An 18841-nucleotide genomic window follows, 5' to 3' on the forward strand; every position below is an offset into this window, starting at 1 on the left:
CATAACATCGTCGAGGGCGGGACACAGGCAGAGAAGAAGAAGGAAGGCCGACGGCAGCTCAGCAGACCTGTGTGCTGCGTGCCTTCGCTGTTTCAATAGTGGAGCGAAGGCCCAACAGGGTGGAAGGAGGGTGGCGGCGGCGACTCCGGGTGGGGGGAGCGTTAGCGACGGCGGTGTCCCTCGCAAATGCGCAGTAGAGACCCTCTCTGTTCCGCCCTCATCATCATGTATTGACGTGGGGGTGGGGCAGAGAGGGTCTCTACTGCGCATTTGCGAGTGAGTACGACACTCGCCATTTATATATATTGATTACTACTTAATGTATACTATTCCGCATCACTTTTTGAACTGTTAATCACTATAAGTTGTTAGCCACATTGAACCTGATCTATTGGAATAATGTGGAATATAAATGAAATAAATAATTCAATACAAAATAAATAAATAGAAGAAGCCGAACACCCAATATCATGGTCAAAAGTTCCTTCAGACTGAATTACATCACATTTGAGGCGTTATATGAAAGTACAGAAAATAATCAGCTGCTTCACTTACAAAATGGTCTCATATTGTTTACGTTCAACGAACCATATTTGGTAGGGTTGGGCTGTCGTTTGCAACAACACAGGATATATTTTGTAGTTTGCTGATAATAGTGTGTTCCAGTCCTGCACTTTCGCCTCTCCCGTAGTGCACATAAGTGCCTCTGCTGCTGTGCCTGCTCAGTCTGTCCATCCCGGTTCTGCACTTCTGTCCCTTCCATAGCGCACAGGAGTACCTTTGCTACTGTGCCTGCTCAGTCTATCCATCCCAGTCCTCACTTCCACCCCTCCCGTAGTGCACAGGTGATGTCATTACTGGTTTTCTTTTAAACAATTCCCTTGCAGTGTTTTACTTTTAGTGTTGTACTTTGTGCTAGCTGCTGTTATCCTAATACTGCTATTATTGCTATTATATTTTCCAAGAGTATCTTTGCTGCTGTTCCTGCTCAGTCTGTCCATCCCAGTCCTACACTTCCACACTTCCCATAGTGCACAGGTGATGTCATTACCGGTTTTCTTTTAAACAACTCCCCTGCTGTGTTTTGTGCTGCAGAGGTGAGCACCATGTGCACACCTAAGGAGCGTACAGAAGAAGCAGGCCATTCTCCTTGGGTGAGCTCCTTAGGGCAACTCCTGGGTGACTCTGATATCATATCTGATCCCTTTTAATTTTATATCTCTGTTGGTTTTTGTGTCTTTTATTCATTCTATTTGGGGTAACCATCCCCCACCCCCACACCGGCAACCTAGATCCTGTTTCTTGACACCACACCCCTTAGCATGACCCAGTTTGCCTTCTAAGATGCCCTCCACTATGTCTACAAGTTTTATGTTTTCTTCTTCTTTGAGTATTCCCACACTCTCCTTATTTTTGCTGAACTGTTGTTCTATACGTATTAAGTTCTTTCTGATTCATAATGTCCTTCAGAATCACTCTCAATCTTTGTTTCTTCTCACGGAGACTTGGGTCCATGATGGTGACTCTCCATTATTGTCTCAATGTTTACCCCCTGGTTATTCAGCCTTTTCTATGTTTCAACATTCTAGTTCTCATGGCGGAGATGTTGCAGTCCTTACACCATCTTCACTACCTTTTTCATCCCTTAGTTATGATGCTTTTCCTTGTCCTGATTCACCTCTTTATTTTCTTCTCATTTATTTTCCCCCTTCTCCTTCATCTTCCACTGTGGAATGCTTTTTCCAGTACCTTACTGATGCTAGCGTATGTTTTCCTAATCTGGTTATTTTAGGGGATCTTAATTTTCTTGTGAAAAAGCTGTCACACCCTTTGGTTAAACAATTCATGTCTCTGATGACTGATATCGCCCTTGACCTGGTGTTATCTCATACTTCCTCATCCCTTAAGTTTTCTAATTTTAAGTTTTCTGTTTTATCAAGGTCAGATCATTATCTTGTTTCTTTTGATTTGAACCTTAAATCGGATCTACCAGTTTGTCCACCTGTTTCTTCCTTTCTTGATTTCAAATCAGTAGACCCAACTACATTAGCATCTATGGCTTTATCTTTTCCTAAAGAGTTTTGTGCAATGCCTCTAGATACTCAGTTGGAAATTTGGGATGTTACTCTTCATGCTACCATTACATCTTATGCCCCGTATCATACAACATCATCTGTTAAACCCAAACCCTGGTTTAATGGAGAGTTATATTTTTTGAGGTATCAACTATGCTATGTAGAACAAGCAAAGCATAATTTACGCTCAGCCTCTACTCACCATTGTTATGATCAGGCACGCCTATGTAACCCTCTGGTGGCAGCATCTGGTATTACATCATAACAGCATTTGATGTTAAGGCGTCGTGACCAAATGGTAAGGGTTTCCAGACAAATTTGACACCCACCAGGGAATTAAGCATTAAGAGGTCCTTTTACAAAGGTGCACTAGCATTTTTAGTGTGCGCTAAAAATAAGTGTGCACTAAATGCTAGAGACATCCATATATTGCTAAACAGTTTCAAATTAGTTTCAAATTGTCGAAAAAGCAGTATTTGTAACTTGTTTTAATTACAGGGTTCAAGACCATGTGACCTCGTCACAACCATCATATAAGTACATATAGTTTTAAAAAGAAGTCTTCCCTTAAATAAATTTGATCTAGGTAATTACAGATGTTTCTCATGTATCTTTTCTTCTCAAAATTCTTGAAAAAACTAAGCAATTAACAGACCATACTGAATTTTCTAATTGGCTATATCCTATGCAATCTGGTTTTCAGGCAGGTCACGGAGGAGCCTAAGAGAAGCTAAGTACCTTCTCGAGTTTTCAGTAGATATTTTTCAAACTTCTGCAAGTTTAAAGACATACTGAAAAAAATATAAAATTTGATTTGTGCTTGAAATTAAAGTTTTGGAGGTTTTTTCCGATGATGAAGAAGCCCTAGCCCTTTCATCTGCTTATTTAGGGGGGAAGGAGCTTCTTGAGGTTTTTCCTCCAATTTACAAATGCATAACAGTTTACCTGTATTATAGTTTCCAAGTGTTTGTAATTTTTGGATGTTCCTGGTTTTGGAAACTTTCCCTTTATTTTCTGTTTAGCTTGCTTTAACTTACACATATGAATGTGTCGGGCCACGCTAGTGTTTACAGTTTTCAGTAGTCTAAGGCATCCCATGAATGTAAGGAGTTTAAATACTGCATGATGAGGAGCACTTCTGAAAGACTAACCTGTTCTTTGCTTGTGCCTTTGGGTGAACTACAATACTTTGAGAGAGGGTTTTTAAGATAACAGAAAAATGTTTCTCTTGGAGCGAAGTGAAGCAGTTCCAAAAGCAATACACAAGGAGTGGAAACAAGGCATCACATACTTAATGTAACTTGCAGTTATGCAGAGGATTAGGAAGAGTTTAGCAAATAACAGGGCAAGCAAGGCAGACCTAGATTATGCCAGAGTAAACAATCTGTGTTGCACTATAAACAGAAAGAAATGTTAAGTCAGCATGATGTAAATAGAGCAAAGATATTCACTAACCAAGGAGATTATTTCATTATTAGCAAATACTTAGATGATATTAATGGCATTAGTAAAGCAGATTTGCCATTGTCCCAAGCCACCCAAGGTTTCAAAAGCTAAGAACCATGAAAAAAAATCCTAGATTTATATGATTTGATATTCAACAAAATTGGGCCAAGGCACTCAAATTTAGACTGTAGTGTATCCTAAGGTTGTTGGTTTAGGTTATTTATATTTGCTATACTGCCTTCACTATCTTGCAGATCAAGGCGGTTTACAATCAAAAACCAAAAACAAGGTGGAAAAAAAGTGGCATACATAAAGTCATTCAGTACCAGGAGGAGACAGTGAGATAATGGAAAAGAAAACAGAAGCAAGATAAGACATATAGAAAAAGAATGGGAAGTCGAAAGAATGCAATAGAAAGTCAATCAGTCCCAGTAATAGACAAACTACTTTCCATCTAGATGGGGTCAAACGCAAGTTGGAAAAGCCAAGTTTTTAAAGCTGTTTTAAATTTTACCATTGATGGTTTGGCTCAAATGGTTAGAGGCAGAGAAATTCCATAAGTAGGGGACAGCAAAGAAAAAAGCACAGTGTCGTTTCCATGTGGGCCTGTTTTGGACCAGGAAGAACTAAGTAGCCATCATTTATAGAGAGAAGTAGGCGAGCTGGGGAATATGGGATCATGAGAGCTGATAGATAAAGAGGTAAGCCTAACCTGAATACTTTGAAACTGTGCGTGAGAAGTTTAAACATAACACGTTGTTTGACTGGGAGCCAATGATGTCTCTTTATTAAGGGGGAGACATGATCGTATCGGTGGACATGGCAAAGAAATCTAATCACAGGAAAAAAATTGTAAATTGCTCAGGTTTAGATGGTATACAAATACTGAAAATAAATAAATACAATATTTTGAAGAGATTGTAATCTCTTTAAGTGAGAACGTGGGCAGCCTAGGTATACTTTATTACAATAGTCTATAGGCGAACTCTTACACCAAATCTATAGCTGGTGTAAATGATTGTGCCTAGGTATATATTAGAATGCTCATATAGTATTCTATAATTTATTTGCATACCTGTGTGTCCTGCCTATTCTTCATGCAAACTCCGCCCATGTGCACATGCACCAGCAAAGCACATGCTATTAAATCATGGTGTATACTTTTCCACTGGTCAGTATTCTACTAGAGTTTATTCACATCGTGGGAATCGCGCTTCCTTCTGTCTCCCCGTTTTCAGCCGTCAGCTTTCGCCTGCTTTGCCAGTCCTGTTCGGCGATGTCCACTTTACAGTCAGCTGTTTTTGGCGGTTGAAGAGAGCAGCATCGCTACCATACTCTGTCACAGCGTGTCGCTGCATTCACAACATCAAATGAACAGACCATTTTGGACTTCTTTATCTCTCCTCTTTTTTTCTTTTTCTCCCCTCTATTTCTCTGTTTAACTATTATATGTGTATCTTTTTCTGGTTTGGCTTTAGCCTTTCCAGTCTCTTGTAAGCCACTTTGAGCCTGCATTCTGTGGGAAAAGGTGGGGTATAAGTGCTCTAAATAAATAAATAAATATAAATGGCCACTTAAGCATGCAAATGACTAGAATACCTATGATGAGTGTCATCCTTTAGCTCTATATATCATAGAGGAGCTAAGGTATGTTCACTGAGGACTTTTTTCTCCACTTTGGAAATATATTTGATGCAATTCAGTCAGAGTGATAGCACTAAGCGTGATTGTTATCTCAATTAGTCGTGATAAAAATAGGTCTAGACCAAAACATTTAAATTATAGCCTAGGACATTTTTATTTTTTTTCCATTATGGCTGTAAAATGTCCAAGTCTTAGAAATGCCCAAATCCTGCCCCAACATACCTCTGACATACCCCCTTGAGATTTTGAATGCACTGCCAATGAACTGAATACAAGAACATACCTTCTCTTCTCCATCTCCCCTTTTTATCCCTCCTTACCCCATTTCTCCCAAATCTATAGTATCCTATCCATCTACCTTCTCTTATTCCAAGCATACATTATCAAGATCAACTTATCATACACTGTCAAGCTCAACTTATAATGTTTTGAAATTTCTATTATATGACTTTGTATTTCAAATTACTATGTAAGCCATATTGAGCCTGCATTGTGTGGGAAAACGCGGGGTACAAATGTAATAAATAAAAAAATAAAAACATTTTAAAATGGGTTTCAAAAATAGTGATTTGAACATTTTGGCAAGCAAAATGCCCATCTGCAAACTTATGCCACTTTTAAACGTTTTTCTCTTTCGAAACGAGCCCTTCAGTGTGTCTAGATTTTAACTCAGTTCCTCATGAGAAACTCCTGAGAAAATTAAAGAATCATGGGGTAAGCTGTATTGTTATGTGCCTCATATTATTTGCTGATCTTCACTGACTCTGCTGTCTTATATCAATTCATGTTCTGTTGAAAGTTATTGTGGAAGATCAGTCAAGGGCTCACTACCTCTTACTCAGTATCTGTTCTGTGGGAATGTGCTACAGGAGGATGAAGGTCCATTGAAACCAGCTATTGTGTGACATGTGTGTACAGAGCAGCCCTTGATTTAAAAGGTGTTGCAAAGAGATCCCCAACTGATACCCTTGCAGGTGACACAGTGGGCAGGAAACCTGTGTATTAAGCTCAGAGCTACCATCAGTTAGGGCAACAATGGGCTGTTTTATCAAAAATAAATGTAGAATAAAATTTGAGCTATATATAATTTAAAAAAATGAAAATATAAGGAACAATAAAATATAATTTAAAAAAGTTGCATTATAAAAATAAAAGTCCAAACTTTTAAAAAATACCCTATTTGTCAAATATAAAATATTAAACTATATACAAAAAGCACTAAAGGATTAAGGAAGAGGGACAGATCACTGTGGGCACAGGGAGCTGCAAGAGCTCCTGAGGCAGCTGCAGGAACTGCCTCAGGAGGTGGGATAGACTAAAGGTCCTGTTAAAGTTCAGGTTTCAAGATCTCAACATTCTCTAGGCCAGATAAGATGTAACCTAGAGTATGCTGGATCCTGGCCTGACCAGCTTCCAGGGTCCTCAGTCATCAGTCTATTGCCTCAAGCATTGACCCCACCCCCTCCGTCACAGATTCAGTTCCAGTGGCTGGTGCAGGGAAATGTGCTGCTGCACCTGCACTTGCACCTGCTCCTGGAACTGCCAAAGACTGGCTCTCTCTGTTTATGGTTTATGGTTTTATTTAGTCTTGATATACCGGCCAAACTGACAGGCAGAACTGGGCAGTGTACAATACAAAATAATATCAGAAACAGAAAAGAACTAAAATATTTACAGGATAGAAGCACATACGCACATTGACGGACAGAATGCAGTCATCTTCTAAGCAGCAGGCGGCCACTGTCCTCTTTCTCTTGATGCTGGTCCTGCTGATCCTGGTGAGACACATGGAGGCTGGGGTTGGCAGGAGGAAGGGTGGGATATTGGGCTGGGCCTCCTTTTGCTTCTTCCTCTTCTTCTTCCTCCTCCTCCTTCTCTCCTTCTACCTCTGCTTCTTCCTCCTCCTCCCCCTCCCTAGGGGCCACTGGGCCCGGCCCTGCGGCAGTAGGTCCAGGGGCTGATGCAGTTGGTGCCTGAGCTACAAAAGTGGGAAACATAAACATTGTTTATAGTCATGCTGTCCCTCAGATGCATATTTGACCATTACATATTTCAAGGTGGGCATTGTATTTTGGGAGTTAACCATTTTATAGGAGGGTATACACCTCCTGTTTATAGTAATCCTATTGGAGTGTTCAGGTAGAGTGATGCTCATTCAATATCTCCCTTCTAGGATGAGGGAGAAGTGGAAAGGGAAATGGGACTTGATATACCACCTTTCTGAGGTTTTTGCAACTACATTCAAAGTGGTTTACATATATTCAGGTACTTATTTTGTACCAAGGACAATGGAGGGTTTAGTGACTTGCCCAGAGTCACAAGGAGCTGCAGTGGGAATTGAACTCAGTTCCCCAGGATCAAAGTCCACTGCAATAACCACTAGGCTACTCCTCCACTCCTTTGCATTTGGCACTGCAGTGTTACTCGCCTTCCTATGCCTGCAGCTGCCATCTCACGCCCCCCCCCCCCCCCCCCCCCGCCGGAGATAGCTCTGCTTATGCTGGCAAGGGAAGAGAGAGGTTGAGTGGCAGGTACATGGCAGATGTTTCACAATGTTATTTAGCTATTCACAGTGGGGATTGACAATACTGTGTTAGGATACTCCTCCTGAGTCTACCTCCACTTGCTGCAATTGATTAGAACATTTTCCTTTGAAAACGTTAAGTACATGCATGTGTGTTTCTTTAATTCAAGTTAGCTTACTTGATAGAACAGTAGGAATCTCTGCACATGTGCTGACATTCTTTTAACTGTAAGCACCATTTTGTTACGTTCGAGCTTCAGCGGTAAATCAGCAGCTCCATACAGCAGACTAATAAGTTTAACTTTTTTAAATACAAGATTTGAGGTCACTAGTAGTTTTACAGTTGCTGACTTTTTGTCATTTATTTATAGATTAGAATATTGAATGTTTATTATAGAGTCTATTGGAAGGCTGTAAAGCCATAATATTAATAGTTTTGGTTGGGGAAGCAATGGGGTTTCTACTAGTTTAACATAATGTGCCAGAGCTGGTGGTGGGAGGCGGGACTGGTGGTTGGGAGGCAGGGATGGTGCTGGGCAGACTTATACGGTCTGTGCCAGAACCGGTGGTGGGAGGCGGGGCTGGTGGTTAGGAGGTGGGGATAGTGCTGGGCAGACTTATACGGTCTGTGCCCTGAAAAGGACAGGTACAAATCAAGGTAAGGTACACACAAAAAGTAGCACATATGAGTTTATCTTGTTGGGCAGACTGGATGGACCGTGCAGGTCTTTTTCTGCCGTCATCTACTATGTTACTATATGTTATTTGCTTTGACTTTTGTCTATTCTCAGTCTGTTCTACACAGCCTGGGCACTAATAACTTCAAGAATCAGAAGGACACACTAGATTTGTTTTCTTAAGTTTATTTCAAGCTTAACAACATAGGAAGACATCACAGGCACTGAAATCCCCTTAGGAAGATAAGTGCATTTGATAATTTATTGACAAAAGCATTGCAGTATTACAAGCATATTGCATTCTTGCACTAATTTGTTATTTGGATGATGTTCACTTTATATTGTTATTGACATTTTGGAGTTATTTTATTTAGACCAATTATGATATTGGGAATTAAAGCAACTTGTGACAAGTGAATATATTGTATTTCCCATGTTTTTGAGATCTTTTTCCTCCTATTTATATATGAGCATTGCTTTCAACCTTACTGGTATACCACAGACCCTAAGTTTTTTGGACTGTTTTGGTTGAATAGTTTTCTGAGATCTCTATTTGATTAAAACTCAAAAATTCAAAATCACTGAAGAGCAAAAATCTAGAAACGAAACCACAAATTGCCCTAATAATTAGTTAATAACTTAGGACTTCAAACATACAATAGATTTAATTAAAGGAAACTGCAAGAATCTAGGGCGCCTACAAAGATGGTCTTCCCTTTAACAGACTTACATCATAGGTTTCAATTTAAATCTCTGAAACCAACTATAATGTAAAACAACTCCCTAAAGGAGAAAAAACTGCAGCAAAAAAACAAAAACAAAACAGAGGTATTAAATAATAAAGTACTAAGTTAATACCAAATCTCTTGAAAACAACCCACTGGAACAATTAAATGATAATCAAAAGAGCATGTAAACAGCAAGAAAATAGTCGCTTAGCTTCTGAACCGAGTTAGTAATTCAACATGCAACGTTCATCCAGGGTAGACTCTGACCACATAAGCTGAAGCTATGAGGAAAGACATGTAGCTTCAGCTTATGTTATCAGAGTTTACCCTGGATGGAACATTGGATGTTGGATTACTAACCGGGTTGAGAAGCTAATAACAATTAGCACGGATTTTTGGTCAGCCGCCAATCAGTGTGGAATTTAGGCACAACCCTCAAGTTGGGCATGGATATTTATGCTCCTATTCAATAAGGGGTGTGAAATAAATGGTGCCTTGTATTGAATGGAGCCATAAATACCAACACCTATTGTTGAGTGCACATCTCATTTTAAGATACCATTTGTAGAACTTAGTTCAAAATGCTGAGAACACCTCCTTTCAACATAACTAAAAATACATGCCTTGTTCCACAAGGTGCAAACATAAAAAGTACTCTTTGTTACAATCAAGTATAGACTCATGACAAACCATAATGCTATATTGTGGTCAAGTTAAAAACTCAGTCAATATATAATTCAATTCAATTTTTTAGTATGTTTAAAGGAATATTGATTTATAGTTCACTTCAATGAATAGTTTATGAAGTATCCCTCCTTGACTTTTATTGTGGCCTACATCCACTGTTAAAGAAAAAAAAAGCAGCAGGACTGCATATTAAAACTTCTGCACCTTGCAAGATTCAGATACACAGCACATTAATATCTCTCTTGTGGTTTTACAGACTGAAAGTCCATAGTTTAGACTTATACAGCGACAGCAAATATAAAAAGCACATGAAAAACATGTGTTCATCTGACAGTTCATATTTCAGTGTAGATCGATTCTTCAGTAAACCAGAACTTTATCTTTGAGGAAAAAATATTGTTCTGCTTTGCAAGTGGGACATTATTTATGATGCGCACAGCAAGAGAGAATTTTACATTGCTGAACATCTGGCCTCAAACATAAGATGGGAGCGATTATCCTAGATTAATAAGACACATGGATCATGCAAGCAACAAATCATTGCTTTGGCATTGCTTATAACTGGCCTCCTCCTGCAGTATCACCATTAATGTTAGAGCCATGCTGGGGAGGAATAATATAAATGTAATCGGACTGACAGAGATAGCTTAAGAAGTTCAGTTATGAATGACAAACACTTAGCTGATCATTCAGAAGCTGAACAACCGACTGTTCCCATTTCCCAAGCAATATTACAGTGACAACTTCAAAATGCCTAAGCAGTATGTTTACTAAGGTGTGTTAGTGTTTTTAATGCACCTGTAAATTTAAGGCATGTTAAACGTTAGCACGCCTATACATTTCTATGGGCGCATTAGCGTTTAACATGCGTAAACCATTTACGCGTGTTAAAAATGCTAACGCACCCATAGCGCCACTTAGTAAACATAGGTCTAAGTTTTTTGAGGGCTAGAGGTAGGTCTTGTCAGAGGAATTTGATGAATATCTTTGAGTAAATGACAACAGACTTGGATCCGGGAAGAGTGATAGATGTTGGGGCTTATTTTCAAAACAGAAAAACATCCAAAAAGTGGCAGATGGACTTTTTTTTGGTCCAAAATATCCAATTGCTATTTTCAAAACCCATTGTTAAGACAGTTTCTATGCAGTGCGTCTGTAGTGCATCCAGATCACAAGGGGCATGTTAGGGCAGGATTTGGGCGTTCCCAAGACTTGGACGTTTTTCAGCCATAATAAAACAAAGCAAAAATGTCCAGGGCTAAAAGACATTTTGGTCTAGACCTGTTTCAATTATGAATAAATCACAAAACGTTGCCCTAAAAGACAACCACTGGAGGGATTAAGGCATGACCCCCTCTCCCATCCAGTGGTCACTGACCTCCTCCCATCCCCCAAGGATGTGAAAGAAACAGTACATACCAGCATATATGATCACTTCAGATGTTAGGCCCAGTCCTATTAGAGCAGCAAGCAGGTCCTTTCTGTAACCTAGTGGTCAGTGCAGTGCACGGCAGAGAAAGATACCCAGCCCCATAATCCACTCTAACTGTTACACTTTATGGTGGAAAGGGTGAGCCCTCCAAAACCCAACAAAAACCTACAGTACCCACATATAAGTGACACCTGCAGCCATAATGGCTATGTAGTGGTGGGCAGTCGGGTACAGTAGGCTTTTGGTGGCTTTTGGAGGGTTTTCCATACAATATAAGGGGATAACAGAGGGATGTGTACCTGGGACCTTTTATGTGAAGTCCCACTGCTCTGCAGGGCTGTCTGTGTGGCCAGTATACTAAGAACGCTGGCCCTCCACAGGTCCAAATGGTTTGTTTTTGTGCGTTTTCCCCTTGGACTTATTTTTCTTTTTCAAAAATAGTCACAAAAGAAAAATGCACTGAGCACAAAATATCTACAAAAAGTCTAGGAAATGGACATTTTTGAAAAAAAAAAAAAAGCATTTTTCTGGTTTGAAAATAGCTGTTCATCACTTGATTTTTGGACATTATCAGCAAACGTTCCTGGAGGAAAAGCCCATAATCTGCTATTAAGATAGACATAGAGAAAGCCACTACTTATCCCCGGTATTGGTTTCATGGAATCTTGGTGCTCTTTGAGATTCTGCCAGGTGCTTGTAACCTGGATTATCCATTGTTGGAAGCAGGATACTGTGCTACATGGACTATCAGTCTGTCCCAGTATGGCTATTCTTATATTCTTAAATAGCTATAATATAAATCAAAATATACGGTAGCAATATACATACAAGTCCTTATCTATAACTCTAATAATTGAAAGTAAAGGCTAAATAGTATTGTAAATCAATAAAAACAAAACTTTATTCAAACAGTTCAAACTTTCTTATCAAAGCTACAAACAACAATATTTATTCTGAAAAATCCCAAAATATTTAAATTACAATCCAGGAACACCCCAGTTAAATCTTTTCAGGAAAAGCCACCCCCCCCCCCCCCCCCAGGCAGCTAGGCAGAAGGTCACAGCAGCTGAGTACCTCCCTGAAATGGCTACCACTCCTGCTGGTGAGCCCCCTCCCCTTGACAGCCACCCTAGCCCAGCTCCTGCTGCAAGTCACAGGCATGTACAGAGATATGCAGCAGGATCTGGGAGTCCTATGTGACATTCAGGGCTAAATACTAACAGAACTCAGGATGTTTTGTAAGGAGCAGCAGTTTCAATTTTTATTTTTGTTACCACCTGAGGGGCCTCCAGTACCTGGCAGGGGAATATCTGGCCTAAGGTCTGTTCTCTGGAAAGGTCTCACCACAGATGCCCTACAGCCAGAGCACAGCTAGTAGGGGAGGGCGGCCAGCTGAACTGACCAATGCCATTCGCACCTTATGTAGCTACAGTAACTTGGACATGCCCACCTACATCACCATTGCACTCTGTGGAAGCATTTGTGGAAAACTAGCATGCTGGGCCCCCAGTCCACTCCATGATAGAGCCTTGAATCAAGTTCCCATTCCAGATGTCTCTTGACAAAGAGGATGGGTAGACATTTGCATTGCTGCCCCAAGGAAGGGGGCATCATCTACTGATGATGGGAAAAATAAAAACTACACTTAACTTTACTGAAAATGTATGTGGATGATTCTTTGGCGCACCCTGCGGACCACCAGCTAATGTGATCCCTGGTCAGTTTTGGGGGGAGGGGTTGGGGGTCATCATCCTATTGGTCTGGCTGCTGCTGCTGCTACTGCTGTGTGTCCTCTGGCAGGGGCTGTCTTCTTTACTGTGCAAAGTTGTGCAGTATGCAGCAGGCCATGAAGATCTTTGCAACCTTTTCTGGACTGTAGAAGAGCTCCCTTCTAAAATAGTCCAGACAACTAAATCTGTGTTTGAGTTGGCCAAAGGTCAGCTCGATGATGATGTGGGTGCTCTTATGGCTCTTGTTGTATTCCTCCTCTGCCTCATTTTGGGGGTGGACAATGGGAGTCATTAGTCAGGTTTACTGGGGGTAGCTTTTGTCACCTGTGGGGGGAGCAGGAACCACAGGCATGGGATTGTGTTGACTGGTATGGGGACCTTGTGGAATGGGAGTCATGGATGTAGGTTCTGGGGACATCTTGAAGAAAGGAACATAGTGATATAAGGGGGGAGGGAGTAGGTATAGGGATTATGAATCCAAGTACTGCTTACCTAGGAGCCAGCTGCTCAAACCTGCGGTAGATTCCTGAATGGTGATCGCTGAATATCAGGAAACCATCTAAAGTCCAAAATCAGACTTTTATTGAAGAATGACCCAGCTTGGCTATGTTTCAGAACTAACCTTCATCAGAGGTCCTAGCTTGGCCACATTTCGGAACTAACCTTCATCAGAGGTCATCACACTCTTCAATGTTAACCCAATTGGGCACAAGTCCATAAAACAATCTCCTTCTGGCATAAACAATCCATGCCACTGCAGCACAGTGGATTGTTTATGCCAGAAGGAGATTGTTTTATGAACTTGTGCCCAATTGGGTTAACATTGAAGACTATGATGAGTCCTGATGAAGGTTAGTTCTGAAACTTGATCAAGCTGGGTCATTCTTCAATAAAAGTCTGGTTGTGGACTCTCTGTTGTTTCCTTCTTCCATGGACCACCTCTGCTGTTCTCTTTGGACTTACTGTCTGAGGAGGTTTTCTTCCTTTTCTTTTGCTGTGGTTCTCTGTGAACCGTGTCTCCAAATCAGATTCTTTTGTCATAATCTCTAGATCCAGAACCTATACACTGCTTTCCAGATGTTGCCCCTTTTTCCCATTTGTGTAGAGGCATTTAATGCTTCACTTACCTGGGGGCTTTGATCACCCAGCCTTGTTTGTCTGTCCTAATTAGATTGTAAGCTCTGTCGAGCAGGGACTGTCTCTTCATGTTCAAGTGTACAGCGCTGCGTATGTCTAGTAGCGCTTTAGAAATGATAAATAGTAGTAGTAGTAATAATAGTAATTTAGGTTAGCCAGTCTGCTACTGAAGACACTTCTTCCCTTCTTTGATAGATGGCATCATCTCTACTCAGCAGCCCTTAGAAATTATCCCATGGTCTGGGAAGCCAAAACACTCTCGAGAACACTATCTGTGCAGTCATGCATTCATCTCCAGGATATGAGCTTCTCTGCCTTAGCCTTTACCCTTGACAGAAAGGATTGACAAGAACACCACCTGGGCACCTGTCTGCTTCACCTCTCCCAGAGCCATGAAATCACTTTTGATATATTCAGAGGAGTACTTAGCAGTATCATTAGTGCCAACATGAATGAGCAGCATTGGATAATAGTCATTAGGGTTCATGAGTCTCAGTAAGCTCTCCATAACATCTAGAATTTTGGCACATGGCAGATAGCACATCTCCTGGGATATCTTCCTTCCTAACAAGAAGACCTTTGCACAATGTCCTCTATAGGGTTACTTTCTCTAGCCAGTAATTTCAAACAGATAAACACAAATGTGATCTTACCTTGCTTTCTAGCGTTTACTAATAGAGATTCCTGTTCTTTTTAGTGATTAAGCTGTACTCTGAACCAATGTTAAACACTAAGCAGAAGCTTCCCTCAACTAGTATTTGTACTCTAAACTGATGTTATGCTAAGCTCTAAAATGCAACCTAAAATACTAAACTAGACTCTAAAACACTTTTCAGAGGTGAGTGTGAGGTGCAGAATAATCTGTGGGGTTTTCTTCAGAGCTTTGTGGGCAGGGCACATAGGGAGTTCCAGAGGCTAAGTGGGTAGGTGTTTATGTTGGAGAAATGGTTGTTGTTAGAGGCATGAGGGGCTGTTGGGGGCAACTGTTTCCCCGCTTCACCTCTCATATTGTCTCACCCCCTCCTATCTCCATCACCCACTTTCTGTCAATACACTTTCCTCTTTTTCCTGCTGGTTTACCTCTCCTCACCTCTTTCCACCTTTTCTGACATCATCCTAAGTTCTTTTATTCCTTTGTCTCTTTCTATTCCAATTGCCCCCCTCCATAAAAACATAAGAATAGCTATACTGGGTCAGACCAATGGTTCATCTAGCTCAGTCCATCCTGTTTCCAATAGTGACCAGTCCAGGTCACAAGTACCTGACAGAAACCCAATTAGTAGCAACATTCTATGCTACCAATCCCAGGGCAAGCAGTGGCTTCCCCCATGTCCATCTTAATAACAAACTCTGGACTTTTCCTCCAGAAACTTGTCGAAACCTTTTTTAAACCCAGATATGCTAACCCTGTTACCACATCCTCTGGCAATGAGATCCAGAGCTTAATTCTTCATTGAGTGAAAAAATATTTCCTCCAATTTGTTTTAAAAGTATTTCCATAGAAATTTCATTGAATGTCCCCTGGTCTTTTTACTTTTTGAAAGCATGAAAAATCTATTCACTTTTTACCCATTCTACACCACTCAGGATTTTGTAGACCTCAATCATATCCCCCCCTCAGCCATCTCTTTTCCAAGCTGAAGAGTCTTAACCTTTTTAGCCTTTCTTCATATGGGAACAACCTTGATCAGGACAAACTTGAAAATTACAGACCAGTATCCAGCATCCCGTTTGTAGGGAAACTCATAGAACAAACAGTCTGTGTTCAACTTAATGACTGGTTAGAAAAGAGAAACTGGCTAGATCCATGTCAATCTGGATTCAGACCTGGTTATGGTACAGAAATGATCCTTGTATCCCTATTAGATGATCGTCACAGAAACCGAGACAAGGGATTTGCTTCGATGCTAGTATTGCTTGATTTCTCTGCAGCTTTTGACACCGTGGATCAACTACTACTACTACTACTATTTAGCATTTTTATGGTGCTACAAGGCGTACGCAGCGCTGCACAAACATAGAAGAAAGACAGTCCCTGCTCAAAGAGCTTACAATCTAATAGACAAAAAATAAAGTAAGCAAAAATAAAGTAGACAAAAAATAGTCCTCCTGTCTGGGGAGGGGGGGGGGGGGGGAATCCCAAGGCTGGTTTTATGCAGGGGCATAATGCGGTTATCATTGTTCATCATTTGCTTTGTGCCCTGAAGTTTGTTAGGGAGCAAGATGTGGAGGCCTTGTGCCCTGGAGTCTATTATAGAGCAAGATGTGGAGGCCTTGTTGGTGAGCTTCGATATTGAAAAGGCTTTTGATACTGTCTTTTGGCCCTATTTTTGGGCAGTCTTAAGACCACTATGGCTTCCAGGACCCTATTTTAACTATGTTACATTTGCTTTATACGGATTCCTGAGCACAAGTCTTGGTAAATAGCCTCTTATCTCCAAGGTTTTCTATTAGGCAGGGCACACAACAGGGCTGCCCTCTCTCAGCTACTCTTTTTTATTCTCTGTATTGAACCCTTGGCCCTGACTCTCCTGGCTGATCCAAATATTCCAGGTATTCAAGTAGGGACCAGATAATTTAAATTGGCCTTGTTTGCTGATGACTTTTTGATCGCTTTCACTTGCACTACCCTTGCCTTGCCCTGGGCCTTAGATTTGTTACAGACCTTTGGTCATTTTTCAAGCCTTTGGATTAATCATGACAAGTCTGAAGCTCCCTGATTCGCAGGGACCTTGATTGCTGTTGGCCAGGCATACCCTCCCTCCAGTGGTCAGGTGAAAAGCTAAGATATCTGGGCCTATGGCTTCCTAAGAATCTTCAACATTTGTACACTTTTTTAATATTACTCAGCTGTTGAATGAAACTACTACTACTACTACTATTTAACATTTCTAAAGTGCTACCAGGGTTACGCAGCGCTGTACAATTTAACAAAGAAGGAAAGTCCCTGCTCAAAGGAGCTTACAATCTAAAGGACAAAAAGTGCAGTCAATCAAATTGGGGGCAGTCTAGATTTCCTGGATAGAGGTACAATGGTTAGGTGCCGATAGTGACATTGAAGAGGTGGGCTTTGAGCAAGGATTTGAAGATGGGCAGGGAGGGGGCTTGGCATATGGGCTCAGGGAGTTTATTCCAAGCATAGGGTGGGATGGGGGCGTTTGTGTACTCTGTGGAAAATTCAACTCTTCTCTCTGTGGAGTAGAGTCCAGCTCCTTAAGATGGTGGTATTTCCTAAGTGGATATACCCCCTCCAACATTTACCCATTATCCTTAAGCCGAAAGGCAACTTAGAATATGATAATCTGCTCGTTTACTTGGGGAGTGCAGAAGCCTCATGCCTCCCTTCATCAGTTGCAGCTTTTACAGAGGGATGGTTCTCTGGGTTTGCCGGATCTCCGGGCTTATAATCTTGCTTTCCACCCCCTTGCTTCTCGCAACTGGTCATTTCATACTTCCGAGTTCTGTGACGTGAATTATGAAATGTCTCTAGTCTCCCCACTGAGTTTGGTGTATGTTTTACATGCCAAATCTGCTCACTTGGCCCCCTTTATAAAACATCATATTTTGGTGAGGGCGGTACGATGGATCATGATATTATGGTAGCACGACTGACAGAAACAGGTATCAATGGAACAGTACTTCCTTGGTTCAGATCCTAACTATCAGACAGGCAACAATCCATAATGTTTGGCAGCAACTCATCACCACTATGGACACTGACCTCCGGGGTACCACAAGGATCGATACTGTCACCTATTCGGTTCAATATCTACCTCAAACTACTAGCTGAGCTGATTCGGTAACTGGACACTCAGTTCTACATCTATGCGGATGATGTGTAGCTACTCATATCCACTGAACCTGACTTACCTACAGCCTTGAATAAACTGATTACCTGTCTAACATCAATTCAAGAATGGGCTAAACACAACAATCTCTGAAGACATATCTCTTCAACAAGGCATACCACAACATCTAATAACTGTAACCACAACACCTTACCACTCGACCTCCATTTTGATTGATTTCTTTCTATGCCTGTATGCTTAATTTTGCAATGTCAACCCATTCTTTATGTAACAACAATTGTAACTTCCACTCTGGAATGGCGAATGCCATAAAGGAGCATTGTAAGCCACATTGAGCCTGCAAATAGGTGGGAAAATGTGGGATACAAATGCAACAAATAATAATTATAAAAACTTTGCCTGAACCCAAGTAAAACCGAGCTTATCTGGGTCCCTAACACAAGTGGATACATACCTGACATCAAAATCCCTTTTAGGAAGTATGAACTCCCCCTCAAATCACAAGTTAGAAACCTTGGAATACAATTAGATTCAACACTTAATCTGATTCCCCAAATCCAAGCAACCTTCAAGAGCTGCTTCTACTATTTGCGACAGCTACGCTGCCTCTCTCCTTACATCAAGAAGGTAAATCTTATTCCACTTGTACATGCCATGATAGCATCAAGACCAGATTACTGCAATGCACTATACAATGGTCTGACTACAAAGGGCCTGCACCAGCTCCAGTTCATTCAGAATGCAGCAGTAAGACTCATAGAAGTTGCAAGCGATGTGACCATATCACACCATTTTTGCAAAAATTTCATTGGCTACCAGTACAATACAGGGCTAAATTTAAAACTCTATGTCTGATCTTCAAGGCCCTGAAAGGAAATGGCCCTGAGTACTTGAAAAATAGGATGATCCTCCACACACCGTCAAGGACACTAAGGTCCTCCCAAGGACTTTC

Source organism: Microcaecilia unicolor, chromosome 2 (genome assembly GCF_901765095.1).
Source record: "Microcaecilia unicolor chromosome 2, aMicUni1.1, whole genome shotgun sequence".
In the NCBI taxonomy this organism is placed as follows: Eukaryota; Metazoa; Chordata; class Amphibia; order Gymnophiona; family Siphonopidae; genus Microcaecilia; species Microcaecilia unicolor.